The 13,923-nt window shown below is 54.1% G+C and overlaps 1 protein-coding gene across 2 annotated transcripts in view; it reads right to left on the bottom strand.

Moving 5' to 3' along the window:
• The window catches only part of KIAA1671 (KIAA1671 ortholog), a 203,323-nt gene extending 192,476 nt beyond the window's left edge, over positions 1–10,847 (bottom strand). Inside the window, exon 1 of one of the 2 annotated variants that reach the window (XM_058693085.1) lies at positions 10,734–10,847. The gene's annotated coding sequence lies outside the window, so the exon portion shown is untranslated. Of the gene's footprint in view, positions 1–10,152; positions 10,263–10,733 lie in introns of those variants that run through there. The other variant, XM_058693086.1, reaches the window with a different exon arrangement.
• Positions 10,848–13,923: the final 3,076 nt, after the last annotated feature.

The raw sequence follows: 13,923 nt of genomic DNA, 5'->3' as shown, positions 1-13,923 counted from the left end.
ACGTATTATAATGTAAATATATACAGTGTAAATGTATTGTAATGAGGACAAAAAGAGAATAAAAATTATTCATCTGGAAAATGAAACCAGAGCCACTTGACAAGCAGTGATCTCAAGCCACCACAGGCCAGGTGTGGAGGTGAGCGCCCTATAAGTCAGAGGACCCACCAGCCATAAACCAGAAGCACTCCAGAGAGACACATGCACACAGTGGGGGCTTTACCTAACATCACCATTCACCCGACAGGATGGACACCGACTCGCCTTCCACCCCACGTTCACCCCACGTTCACACGAGTGACCTCGTTCAGAGCTCCCGGCCAAGCTGGGAGGAAGGTGTCGGCATCCCCGTTTCACAGGTGTAGACACTGAGGCAGAGAAGGGAAGCCACTCCTGTGGCTGGTGACAAACCTGGGCAGTGTCTTCAGGGGGCTGCTAAGGTCCACGGGAGAGCCACCTTTGGGGATGACTCAGGCCTCGGAACAGGAACTGGGGGACACCCGGAGAGCCCCCTGGGAGCCCGGCTGACCCCAACGGAAGCCGGGGCAGAGGGCTCACACTTGTTCCGCTGGCTCAGCCGGCCTTCTGGGCACTCCAAAAATGCCTCCGAAGCTTTTCAAAAGCTGCCCCCCACTTCCAACAAAACCCCCTTTTGAATGAACCGAAAGAAGGAAAAGCAGAGGGGCTGTGACTGAGGCATCTGGACAAAGGCGATGCCAGGAGGCACCATCACTGCTTTTCCCGAGTTAGTGCCGACCGCGACCGGGCACCTGTCGCCTCTCCAAGAAGAACGTGGCATCTGCTGGTCCCAAAACTTCCTCTCGCATCCAACTCCTGGGTGCGTCACGGGAAACAGTCTGGCTTCAAAGCTGACAGAAGTGGGGGGCCAGGAGACCAGCACCCCTTGGGCCCCTGCCTGCACGCACCATCACACCACCCTCTGCCTCCTCTTCTCTCTCCCTGGAGAGGGCAGGGGCCGCGTCCCAGGCAGCCCTGAGACCCAGGGCCCAGCACGGTCCGGGTGCACAGTGGGCACTTAGCAAAGGGCAAAGATGGAAACGATCGACCATCCCAGGAGAAGGAAAGAATGGCGCTGGACATTCCAAGGGGAGAGAGGTGATTTCCCACGGGGTCAGCCGGAGGTGGGCAGAAGGCAACTGGCTGTCTTGAGTGTTATTAGGGGGAGTTTGGGTTTGCAGGAGGCAGGCCTGAAGTCAAATCCAGACTCTGCCACTTTTACCTTACGCTGAGTGAGCAAGGGGCTCTGGGAGCTACCCACCCAGGTCCCCCTCTCCTGGTGAAAGAGGCCCAGAGAGGGACAGGGGCCTCCTCGAGGACACACAGCAGAGAAGCTGGTCCCGGAACACCGAGTCCCAATGTCCAGCCCAGAACCCATGCTCCTACACTCTGTGTTCTCTCCCATGACCTAGGATGCCCTCACGTGCCAAGCACAGTCCCCAGCATGCAGGCAATCAGTTCCAGAAACAAAGACAAGAGTTCCAGGGCTGGGGCCTAAAATGATCTTGGGCAGCTTTCCAGGCCAAAGGGCCCTGGGAGTTCCCCGACCAGTCACGCCCCGGCCCGGCCCCGGGCACAGGGCAGGGCTCAACGGGCACAGTGCCTACCAAGACCCAGGCTTCACGTCCGGGCAGGTCAGCAGGTGCGAGTTCACACGGTGACCTCGGTGTACCCAACATGCCCGCTGGCGTCCCCTTCTGCTGGGAGGCCCCGCACCCCCCGGGTTTCCTTCCCCCAGCAGCGAGTGTCGCACCACCCCACAGGTAAACAGGCCAGCTCCAGAAAGGCCTTTTGTCACTGAGGCCGCAACACACAAAGAAAATAAATATAAACAGAGTCGGCTGGGTGCTGCAGCCTGACCTGGAGCCTTTGAAAATACAGCTGGGTCCCCAGTGGTAGGGGGGTGGGGGGTGGGGGGGGGGAGGGACACCGCCAATGACATTCACGCGCAAAGGGGCTCCAGTGCTCCCTGCCTGCCACTAGCTGGTAGCTGTGGGCAAGGCGCTTCACCTCTCAGTTTCCTCATCTGTAAAATGGGACCAACACCAGCACCTTTCTCCATAGGCTGAAGAGAGGATACAGGAAAGGATCAGATAAAGTGATGTACAAACCCACATGTCCCATGTGTCCTGGAATACAAAGAGTCCATCCAAGCTGTTGTTACCATTATTGCTACCATCGCTATTTCTGCTGCTACTCCAAGCAAGAGAGACTTACGTTGTGATTTATAAAGCAATTCCTGGGCTTTGCAACTCACACACCTTTGTTTTAAAAACCCCAAGCTGATCTTGTATGGGGAAGGGCTCCTGTGTTTCAAGTGCCTACTATATGCAGGAGGCTGCGTATACAGTCATCTTACCCAATCCCACAAGGACCCCCGCATGGAAAATCTTAGCATCTTCTTCCTGCAGATGAGGCTCAGACAGGCCAAGTCATTTGCCCAAAGTCACGCAGCAATGACATGATGGAGAGGCGACAGAATTCTCAAACTGTCCCGCTCTGTCCTGCTGTATCGCCAGGTGGGCAGCAGCGGGTGGGGGTCAGGACACAAGAGCTGCATCCTCCCTTCCCAGTAGTGACCCTTGGGCACGCGACTCCCTCTCTGAGCCTCAGTTGTCTCTCCTGTAAAATGGGGGCATGAGAATGAAATGAAACACTGATGAGCACGGTGCCTAGGGGGGAATGAATGCTCTCTACTTACTGGTTTTATTTTACTACAACTAGCATCAGTGTGCCCAAAGGCCAAGTCTCAGCAAGTAGAGAGGAAAGGCAGCCTCAGTCATCAACCCCAAATTTCTGAAGGCACAGAGGCCCGGGCAGAAGCCACCTGGCTCACACAGGTCAAAAGCTGTCCTTTCCCACCTCCGGTGACATCCTGGTCTGTCTGAGACTCACCTCATAGATGAGGAAACGCTCAGAGAGGTGAAGTGAGCTGCCCGGGGCCACACAAGAATCCCATGTGTGGGGCACCCCAGAATCTCTACCTCCCCCACCCAGTTTTCTGCAGAAACCCAACCCCTGACACCCAGCAGACTCCTAGTTTCCCCACAGCCAGGACCCTGCACACGATCCACACAGGACCAATGTTTATCGCGTGAATGACTGAAAGAGTGAGTGAGTAACCTGTCACCCTGCACCTAGCTTGGGTGGCCTCCACGAATACTCATAGCCATGGGCTCCTGAAGCCTGCAGAGTGCCTCCACCGCCAGCAGTGTGGATATCCCTTAAACGAAGAGTTTCCAGGCCTCTTTCCTGGCCGGACTGCGGCTGCCCCAGGTTTGGGAGCACAGCATGGTTGGCAAGGCACCTTGCCCCTTCCCAGCAAATAATGCCTGCCCTGGGGAAAGAAAGTCATGTGAACAGGGACCCATTCACAGCCCTCCTTTGGCTGCAGCAGAAGGGCCAGGGCACCTGCTCAGAAGCAGAGGTCCTAAAAGTATCTCTCTCCTCACTCCCTTCCCCCAAGGCCCTGGGGGTCCCCAGGACCAGAAGCAACCTTCCTGGGCCTTTGCAGACTAACAATAATACGAGATAATACTGACGGTAACAGCTGATGCCTGTACATTCATGGCGCGCGCTGTGTATCAGCCCCTTTAATGAGGCAGGAGCTCGTGTCATGCCCATTTCACACATGAGGAAACTAAGACCTAAAGGGGCCAACTGCCTGGCCCGAAGCCGCTCGCTCAGCTGCAGAGTGGTGGCGCTGGGATTTGAACCCAGGCAGTCTGAATGCAGATCCCCTGCGATAGTCCCAAGGGGTATTGGGAAGAGCCAATTCTGCAGAATTCCTCATTCCACCCCTGGCAGGACCACCTCAGCTCCATGCTCACAGGCACCAGGTGCTTCTCCTCTACTTCATCCCAACGGTCACAAGCACAGACCCCACATCCACTTGACAGACTGGAAGACTGAGGCTCGGAGAGGTAATGAGACTGGCCGAAGGTCACATGGCCCACAGGGGGCAGAGCTGGGATGTGAATGCGAACCTGACCCCTCCGAGGCTCCCCCTGGCCTCAGTGTGCTCCCCCACTCCACGGGCCTCACCAGTAAGTACCACAGCTGGAGGAATGGTAAACCAAATCTAGAGCAAAACTCACCTTTGGGACAGTCATGCCCCACGTTCGCACCTCATGTCACAGACACGAAACATCTCCTTATCCAATACCACGTGTGAGCCTCACAGCAGCTCTGCCGGAGAGGGCATATTATTCCCACTTTCCAGATGAGCAAACTGAGGCTCAGAGAGGTGAACTTCCTGTTCTGGGTTATTAAGTCTAATCAGGTCTCCTTAGGCTCTGATGCATCCCACACAAACCATGTCCCACGGTTCTCACCGCCCGCTTCTGGACAGACCCTCCACCCAGACTCCATCCTGCCCCATCAGAAACCTGACTGTGACAAGTTATTACTGCTCAGAAAATATATACTCACTCCCTCTCAGCCTCCACTGGGGGAGTATGCGTCTCTCCGCCCGACGTTGGGCTTGGCCATGTGACTTGCTTTGACCAACAGAAGAAGGACAGAAGGGACACCCCCAGGTTCCTAGCAGAGGCTTTCGGAGGGCCCACTGGGGTCCACTGAGCTCCTGAGTGTCTACTGTCCAGCACCAAAAAGTGGCTGCCACCATCAGCCTGGGCATCAAGACGAAGACACATAGGGCAGACACGCACCCAACTCAAAGCCTGATGTCCGGCCTGGCTGCCCAAGCCCAGTCAAGTTCAGTTCAGCCATCCGCTGACCCGGGAACATGGAACACACGGTGTGCCGTTAAAGGCCACTGCAATAGGAGAGACGCTTGTTACACAGTATTACCATAGGAAAACCTGACCAATGCAAAATCACATGTTTCTAGAGAGAAGCAGGTGGACTTTTGTGTATAATAGGCACATATCTTCCAGGACACGGTGCCCCGCAGGTTGGATGAAAACCCAAGGGCTGCAAAGTATGCTGCCTGCAGGGACTATCACCTTCCCTACTGTCACGCCAGATGTTATTCCCATGGCCACCAATCAGAGTCATCCACTGTTCCCTCCCTCCGACATATGCCAACAGGTTCTCTCTCCCACAGCCTTAGGAGGAATGTGAAAAGATCAACAGCTCAGGAGGAAAACTGGGCAGGCCAAATCAACATCCCAAACACCCTTTATTCCATCAGTTCCACATCCTGGAATCTGTCCTGCAAGACTGCAATGCAATGGAATGCAAAAAGTGTGCAAAGACACAGGAACAGGGATGTTGATTATACCACTGTGTGCCACAGCAAGAACCCAAACAACTCAATGCCCATCCACAGGGGATCTGTTCAACAACTAATAGCACCTTCAGGCTTTGGGGGTGTTGTTCAGCTTTTTAAGAGTAGGGTAAGTCCAAACATTCTGAAATGGGAACATATCCAAATCTATTTCTGATTAATGGATGAAATTCTGTTTTATAATTGCTATTGTTAAAAGAATATGTCTACACATATTGATTCATTTGTTTTGTTCCACAACTGTGGGCTGAAGAAACAAGCAAAGACAGGGTTCCTGCCTTTTTGGAGCATAAAGTCTAGGGGGAGGGGGCAACACCCCTCTACCACAACAAGTAACAAGAAAAGGAAGAGTAGCAATCAACACAGCAACCCTCACCACCCACAATTTACCCCTGGTTACTACCGAGGACATTGGGGCTCAGAAAGGTTAAGTCACCTGCCCAGGGTCACCCAGCCGATACGTGGCAGAACTCAGATTCAATTCCTTCCATGTGGCTCCACAGTGAACATAAAAGTAACTCAAGATAATCAGCAGAGGGTGATAAAGGCTGGCAGGGGGGACTCTCTTGCCTCTTAAAACAGTAGCATTTGGCCATCTTTGAAGTCTCTGGTGTGTTACATGTTATTTTCACAATACAAAAAAATGTACATATGCAGCAAATGTACGTGTGTGTATCACTTCTGACTCAGTGATGCAAAAATCCAAAGATCACGCTTTGAGGACATATTTATAATAGAGACAAGGCTACAGTACATTTCAAAGGTCCATTAACTGAGCAATTTACAAAGGGAGCAGTGATAACTACCCTGTAGAAGTCAATCCATAATCATCTGCATACCTGTCTCCCTTTGCCTCTCTGCCACTTTTCCTCCCATGTGATCGACCAGATTCCTGAGGAGTGGATTCCTGAGGGCAGAAGTTCTTTTGAACTGCCACATACAATGCTCAATAAAATATTCATCACACAAAGGAAAAAAATGTGCGTGCGTGTGCATGCGTGCGTGTGTGTGTGTGTGTGTGTGTGTCCCTCAATTGAAACAGTGTATCAGCATCCTTTTAAATGATAAGAGCTCGAGGGGCACCTGGGTGACTCAGTCGGTTAAGCATCCGACTGCGGCTCAGGTCTTGATCTTGCGGTTCATGAGTTCCAGCCCCACGTCAGTCTCTGTGCTGACAGCTGAGAGCCTGGATCCTGCTTTGGATTCTGTCTCCCTCTCTCTGCCCCTCCCCCACTTGCATGAGCCTGCACGCGCGCACTCTCACTCTCTCTCCCAAAAGTAAACAAACATTAAAATATTTTTGGTAAATAAATAAATAAAAGAGTTTGAGTAGCGGGAGTGGATAGGACTCCCCCAAGGCTCACTTTCAAAAACTGCAAAATCAAGGGTCCCCAAAACAGGCATCGCCCAGGTTTGTCGTGAAAAATAAAAGAACAAAGAGTTTAGCCCAGAGCCTGGCACACAGGAAGGGTTCAGTGAACAGCAAGTATTCTGATGTGTTCTGTGCTTTACTTACATTCTCTCCAATCATCCCATTTCACAGAGGAACAACTGAGGTTTTAAGAGGGAAGTGGCTTGTCTGGGGTCACATTTCTATATGGATAGGTGAGTGGGGCAAGGAATATTGAACTCCTAGACAGCGATCTTCCTGCCCTCTTTTATATCCCAAAGCTGGCAAAGCCTTCCTGCTTGAATACTTAGGGAGTGGCCGGGGGTGTAAAGAGAATTTTTTGTTGCCGATGGTCTTTCATTCATTCATTCAGCACACCCTGTGTTCTGGGCATAGCAATTAGCATGCAATTCTCCGCTTAAGCTATGCCTTTGCCTGTTGCTCCTCCTGCTTGGAATGTCCTCTCTTTGCCTCCTACTCATCCTTCAAGACTCAGCTCAAGTGTCACCTGTGGCTGCCCAGCCCCCAACCTCCCCCCCCCCCCCACCAGGTTGGGAGAGGCGCTGCCTGCCTGAAACACATCCCGATGACAAGCTATAAAGATAATAATCATACCCATGACTTAGTGAGCACGGACTGGTGCAGACACTGTGCCTGGCACTTCCATGTACTGCCTCGTTGAACTCACAGAACAACCCTTTGGAGTGAGGGGAGTAGCTTATCATGAGCCCATTTTACAGATGAGGAAGTTGGGTCTCGAAACAAGAACGATGTCCCAGACCACAGCCGGGAAAGGCCCGACCAGGGTTTGCCCCCAGTAATCCTCCCTTCTCCCTCCTTTCTTTTTCTTTTTTTTTTTTTTAATTTTTTTTTTTAACATTTATTTATTTATTTATTTTTGAGACAGCGAGAGAGCATGAACAGGGGAGGGTCAGAGAAAGAGGGAGACACAGAATCTGAAACAGGCTCCAGGCTCTGAGCTGTCAGCACAGAGCCCGACGCAGGGCTTGAACCCACGGACCGCGAGATCATGACCTGAGCCGAAGTCGGACGCTCAACCGACTGAGCCACCCAGGCAACCCCCCCTCCCTCCTTTCTAACCCTGTCTCCTCCTGGAAGCCTCCCTGGGTTTACCCCTGCTGCACCCTGACTCAACCTCACCACCCTGAGGCTTCTGTACTCAACCTCACAGACTCCGAACATCCACAAGTTGCAATTTGGAAGCAAGTTCAAATCCCTACTCTGCCACAGTGACTGGCAAAGACCTTGCCACACTATTGATTCCCGCTCTATGAAATGGGAATAACGAGCCCCGTTCCCTCACACAGGAAGGTGGTGAGTTCAATGTGAAGTCCCAAGGACCTGGATGTTTATGTCCATCCCTGGGCAGGCAGACAAGGGGCACTCAGAAAGCCTACCCAGCTGCTACGCCTCCAGGAAGGGGTCTGCAACCGAGTGGCTCCCTAAATAGAATCCTGACCAATGTCTCTATGCAAGTTCAGACAACGACCACCTCTCATCTGGATTTTTCTAGCACTCTCACTGGTCTCTCAGCCTCCTCAGAAAAGCAGAGCAAGCTTCCCAAAACACACATCTGACTCCATGCCCCTCCTACAGAGAAACATCCACAGCACCCCGCAGCCCTGGAATAAAGTCCAAACCCCTGGGAATGGTGAACCTGGCCTCGGCCAGCATCTGCTGCCAACACCCCATGCTTCTTCTGTGTTTTCAGGCCGTTCTGTTCCCTTTTTCTGGCCATCCTCGTCCTGCTGGCAAGTTCTCCAAGAAACTCACCCCCCTGACCCCCATTCCGCTGCATGCCAGAAGGCAGGCATCACCCCCTCTGCTTATTCTCAGAGCTCTCCCCTCTAGACAACTGCCTCTTTTCACCAGGCTTTACCCCTCAAGGTTATGACTGCTAGCCTCCTCTTTGACACAATGTCTTGAAATATTTATTGCATGTATGCATGCACACGCGAATGAATGAATGAATGAATGAATGAAGTATATTTAAAATACTCCTCTGGGGTTCTTTTTCTGAATTGGTCAAGAGATGTATTCTGGAGATGGTGCGAGGGAATATATGTTCAGGATCAGACAGGGGCCTGTTCCATTTTCCTGCCAAGGTCAGCCTTGAGTAAAAGCCCCCGGTACCTCCAAGGTGGGGGTCCTCCACCTTCAGAATCTGGGGTGTGGTTGCAACCCCAACATCAAGAATCAGCACGGCTGCCTCAGGGCCACAGCTAGAATGTAATGCCAGGAGGGCAGATCCTAATTTGCCCTGTGTCTGCCACATAGTAGGTACTCAAATACACACACTGGTTGACTGAATCAGCGGCCTCATGTGTCCAGCACAGGAACCTGGCACTTCTCTTGGGTAACTGCACCCTCGTCAAGCACGCAAATCCTTTAAAAAGGATTCCCCTTAGAACCACCAAGAGGGCACTGGTGTCTACACAACTCCCTTGGGAACCGTCCCAGGGATGAGAAGCCAGTGTCTAGAGGTGAATGTGTGTTTGTCCAGGAGCCTCCATGGATTGGGAAAGGGGAAAGCTGAGCTAAGGGAGAAGCCTCGTCCAAATGCCCTGGTTACTGATTAGCCAAACTCCAGAGCTTCTCTCTCTGCGAGGGGGATCAGAGGGGCAATAAACCCCTTTGGAGCAAAGACCAAGTTAACCATCTCTCTAACCCTGCAGTTTAAAAAGACAGCAAGCTGCCTTTCTGGAGCTTCCCCTGGGATACTGTATGGGAAGTACAGGGGATGGGGCAGGGGAAAGAAATGGCCACAGAATAAGAGCCCACTTATTAATTACAGAGTCCCTGTTTCATACCGATCACACCTATTAATCCCGCCAGCCACTCAGAAGACTTTGATCTCCCTCCCAATCCTACCCCATTTTGCTCCAAGGGGAGACGGGGCTCAGAGAGGTTAAGTGTTTTTCCCAAGGTCACAAAGAAGCTGCAAAGAAAACGCTCTTCCTTTGTGCAACAGGTACAGCCCTTTCCCTTCCAAAAGGTAATGGCTGCTCCTGGGTAGAGAAAGTTCAGTGCCGGCCGGCAGGAAGCCCAGGCCACCTAGGCGGAGCGCTGAGGTCACGCACCCCGCTACAGGACGCGAGCGGGTTTCAGGGCGCGGCGCCCCGGCTCCGAAGCGAGTGTGTGCCAGAAGGGTGTGGAGAGGTCGGGCTCGGGTGGGGGTCAACGGGCTACTTCCCTTCCCAAGAGCCCCGCCTGTGGCTCCGGGCGGCGCCACCTGCAAGATGAGGGCCTTCCGAGCCAGCCTAGGAGCAGGGGGGCTGAGCCTTAATCCCATCAGGGCGCCTCAGCCCTGGGAAGGCGCGCGGATGGGAGCGCAGGCCCCGCGGGGAGGGTGCGTCCGGAGCCCCGGCGCCCGAGGGGCCCCGCGCACGGCTGTCTTCAACGCCCCCGCTGCCCGCAGACTCCTCTCGCCCCGGGCTCGGCCTCGCGGACACCCCCGTTCCCCAGTGCCCACCTCCGGGCCTCCAACCCGCACGGACGTCCAGATCCTAGCCGCTCCAGACTGGGTGCCCCGGATCTCCGGCGATCCCCCAGGTCCCGGCTACAAGATTTCCTCTCAGGATCCACTGCCACGGCTCGGACAAGCGTGGAGAGGGAGAGGGAGAGGGATCAACTAGCTCCCAGTCTCCAATCACTGACCCCCGCCATCCTCAGGCTGGAGATCGAATGGGAGGGACCCCAGGCCGCCGGTGCCCGATCCACTCCTGGGATCGACTCCCAAGTCTTCAGCCTGGTGGCGCGGGATCCATTGGCTGCCCAGTGCGGGATCTTCCCGCGGGATCCACTCCCAAGTCTCGGGAGACAGATCCCCCCGCTCCCAAATCGGGATCCTCCCTCCACGCAGACCCGGAGCCAGGGGAGATCCACCGGGTCCCCACCTCTTCCCGGGCCAACTTTGCCAACTTTTCTCCCGGGGCCTCAGCCGAGCAGAAACTTGGCGGCCATCGCCCACCGCCGCCTCCCCAGCCCCTCCGCGGGCGGGGGACTGGGGGCAGACAGCCCGCCCCCACCGCCGGCGGCCGCCGCACAACCTACCCTGCAGCCGCCGCCGCCTGCCCGCGCCGTGCCGCCACCTGCCCGCAGCCCGCGGCACCTGCCCGCGCCGCCGCGGCCCCGCGCAGCCTAGCCTGCTGGGGGCGGGGCCTCGCGCGGGGAAGCGCCCCCGTCGCCATGGGAACCGAGGCTGGCAGCGCCTGCGCGGAGGGGCCTGGGGCGGAGCGCGGCCGGCCAGACCCGCGAGCGCCTGCAGGCCCCTAGGCTAGGGTCAGAGGTCGCGAGTGCAGCAGCAACACTCCTCCCGGAAGCGCTCCGCGCCTGCCTGTGCGACCCCGCGGCGCGCAGCTTGGAACGTGCTCGGGGTCCCGGCCCGCGTTCCCGGGACGACCCCCAGATCCCGGCCGGGATCCCCCGCAACGGGTACCGGCTCGCCGCGGGCCTGCCCTCCCGAGAGCCTAAGGCAGCCCGGGAACTCTGGAGGCGCTGGGTAAAGGCTCGCCCTTTGAATCATCCCGGCGGCTGGCGCCAGCCCCAGAGCAAGAAGGATCTGCGCGAGGCGCCAGCGCCCCCTCGCGGCGGGCAGGGGAACTGCACCCCTTTTTCGGGCGTGTGGGAAGCTGTTCAGCACATTAGGGGGGTGGGGGTGCCTACTGCGTGCGACGGCCGCTGCCATTGTGTTGCAGTGGGAAGCCAGACCCGTGAAGACTTTTGGACAACTTGAGAGAGTCGTAGGAAGCCGCCCCTAAACAAGAAAACGCCTGTGTCGCTATCTTCCATTCCATACATCTTTATTAAGCACCTACAGCGTGCTAGGTGCTGGGCACCCAGTGGCTAAGCAGCTGGCAAGCTCCAGGCTCTTGTGGGACACTGCACAAGTAAATTGAACTGCATTGGTGACAAGGTCTCCTAAGGAAATGCACCGGGCATGAATAACTGGAGGGTCTAAAATCATGTGCATTTATTGAAGAGGAGTTAGACCTCGATAAAGGTGAGGAGAGAGAAAAAGGACATCACACACTGCGTGGCTTTGGGAGAACTGACGGGAGGCTCACTTGCCTCATCTTGATATGTGTGTGTGTGTAAGGAAATACATCTCTGTTGCAGGAGACACACACCGTATCTGTTAACTCTTTCCATTTGCACAACAGTCCTTTTGAGGTTAGGACCACCCTCCCCCCCCCCCCCATTTTACCAAGGAGCAGCCTAACACTCTCTAATTGACTCAAAATGCTGAGGTAGAGGCCCCATAGGATCTAATACCTTAAGACACTCTCCTCTATCATCTGGATGTCTTGAACACCATCATCGGTAGGCTCCAAGTCAGTGGTTTTTAAATATGACTGCCACCCCTGGGGGTAGGAGACGGGAGGATGGTTGAATTGAAAGTTAAAATCTGTCAAAATGCACGTTTAATCCAGGGCTTTTACAGGACAGGTGTATGTTCTAGAAGCAAAGGCAATTCATTGTTTATTGTCTGCTCCCTTCTGGAAACCTCCTGGAGGCACAGACTTTTGTCTCTTGTTCACTCCTGATTCCCAGTGCCTAGAGCAGGGCTTGGCACACAGTAAGCACTCAATAAATGTTGAGCACAGTAAATACTGGGTTAAACGCACAAATGACCAACAGCTGATAGCATATCATATGCCACCTCTCCTCTCCAACCTTATAGGAACTTCCTGTCTCTCCTGGGCAAATCTTGATTAACCAGAATGTGTGGACTGAGGGTTCTGTTTAAGCTGAATGTCTCTCAGGGGCGCCTGGGTGGCTCAGTCAGGTGGGCATCCGACTTGGGCTCAGGTCATGATGTCACAGCTCGTGAGTTCGAGCCCCGCGTCGGGCTCTGTGTTGACAGCTCGGAGCCTGGAGCCTGCTTGGGATTCTGTGTCTCCCTCGCTCTCTGCCCCTCCCCCACTCATGCTCTCTCGTGCTCTCTCTCCCTCTCTCTGTCAAAAATAAATAAACATTTAAAAAAAATTAAACTGAATGTCTCTTGGCTCCCAGCCAGCTTAGTGCTCCATCTTGGCATCACCTCTCTATCCCACAATGTAAGCACCAGCGGGGAGAACACAGTCCTCCTCCTGCCAGCACCTGCAGGAACCCCCAACCCCGGGGGTATCCATTCCCAGCCTGACCAGCTCTTTCCCCCGAGAGATGCCCAGCCCAGGTCCAGCACCAGCGCTTCTGCCTCCATCAAGCTTTGAGGGCATCCCAGAGATGCCAAACTACAACTCCCAGAATGCTCCTGGCCTTGAGAGCGGGAGGACTTCCTGGTTGAGCCCCTCCTCTGCTGATTCCCCCTGCATTCCTGGGTCCTCCAATCCAGGTGAGAGGCTGCCAGCCAGCACAGACCCAGAGATTATACCCTGACCAAAGAGGTGTCAGGTTGTGCACTGTTTCCAGAGCCAACTCCTAGCTGGCTTTACCCCTGGCTTTTCTGTTCCTGGGGATAGAGGACAGTGCCACCCAGCGACTCTCCCGGTACTCCTCCTCTGTCCCCTCCTCCGGGAAGTCTGCCCTGATGTGGCAGCTCTGTTCTCAGACTTTCTGGCGGTTCTGTCCAATGGAACTTTCTGCAGTGATGAGCACTCAAAATGTGGCCAGTGCGACTGAGGAACTGAATTTTAAATTTTATTTAATTTTAATTTTAATCTAAATAGCCACATGTGGCTCTGGCTACCATATTGAACCATATAGTTCTAGGACTCACATATTCCTTGGCAAAGACCATATTCATGCATTTTCATTGGTTCACACTTAACCATTTTGTTTCCCTTGTAGTTTGCCTGCTTCTTGAAGGTGGGAGCCAGTATATTCCTTGAAATGTTGTCCCTTAACGCCAGGCCTGTGCCCATGCTATGTCCTCTGTCTGGAACACTTGGCCCTTCACCTGCCCATCATCAGAAACCACTAAATATTCTTCAGATCTTAGCTTTAATATCACCTCCTCCAAGGAGCCACCTCTTATTACCATCCCTGACTACCATACTGCAGCCCCCCAGTTTTCTACCCACCACTAAAGCGCTAATAACACTGTAGTATAATTGCCCAATCACATCCCTGCCTTTCTAGACCGTGAGCTCCTTGGGAACAGAGACTAGCACAAAGTTGACACACAAGAAATATCCACGGAGTTGAATGTTGAATAACTGTTTTCACATGACATGACCCAGCGCCTGGTTCCCAGCAAGGATACAAATGGAAGCTGTCACTTCCTGAGCCGAGCACTTTG

The sequence above is a fragment of the Neofelis nebulosa genome, chromosome 11, assembly GCF_028018385.1.
Source record: "Neofelis nebulosa isolate mNeoNeb1 chromosome 11, mNeoNeb1.pri, whole genome shotgun sequence".
NCBI classification, from domain to species: Eukaryota; Metazoa; Chordata; class Mammalia; order Carnivora; family Felidae; genus Neofelis; species Neofelis nebulosa.
Note: the sequence above shows the minus strand (reverse complement) of the source record. Positions and strands in the feature narration are given on the sequence as shown.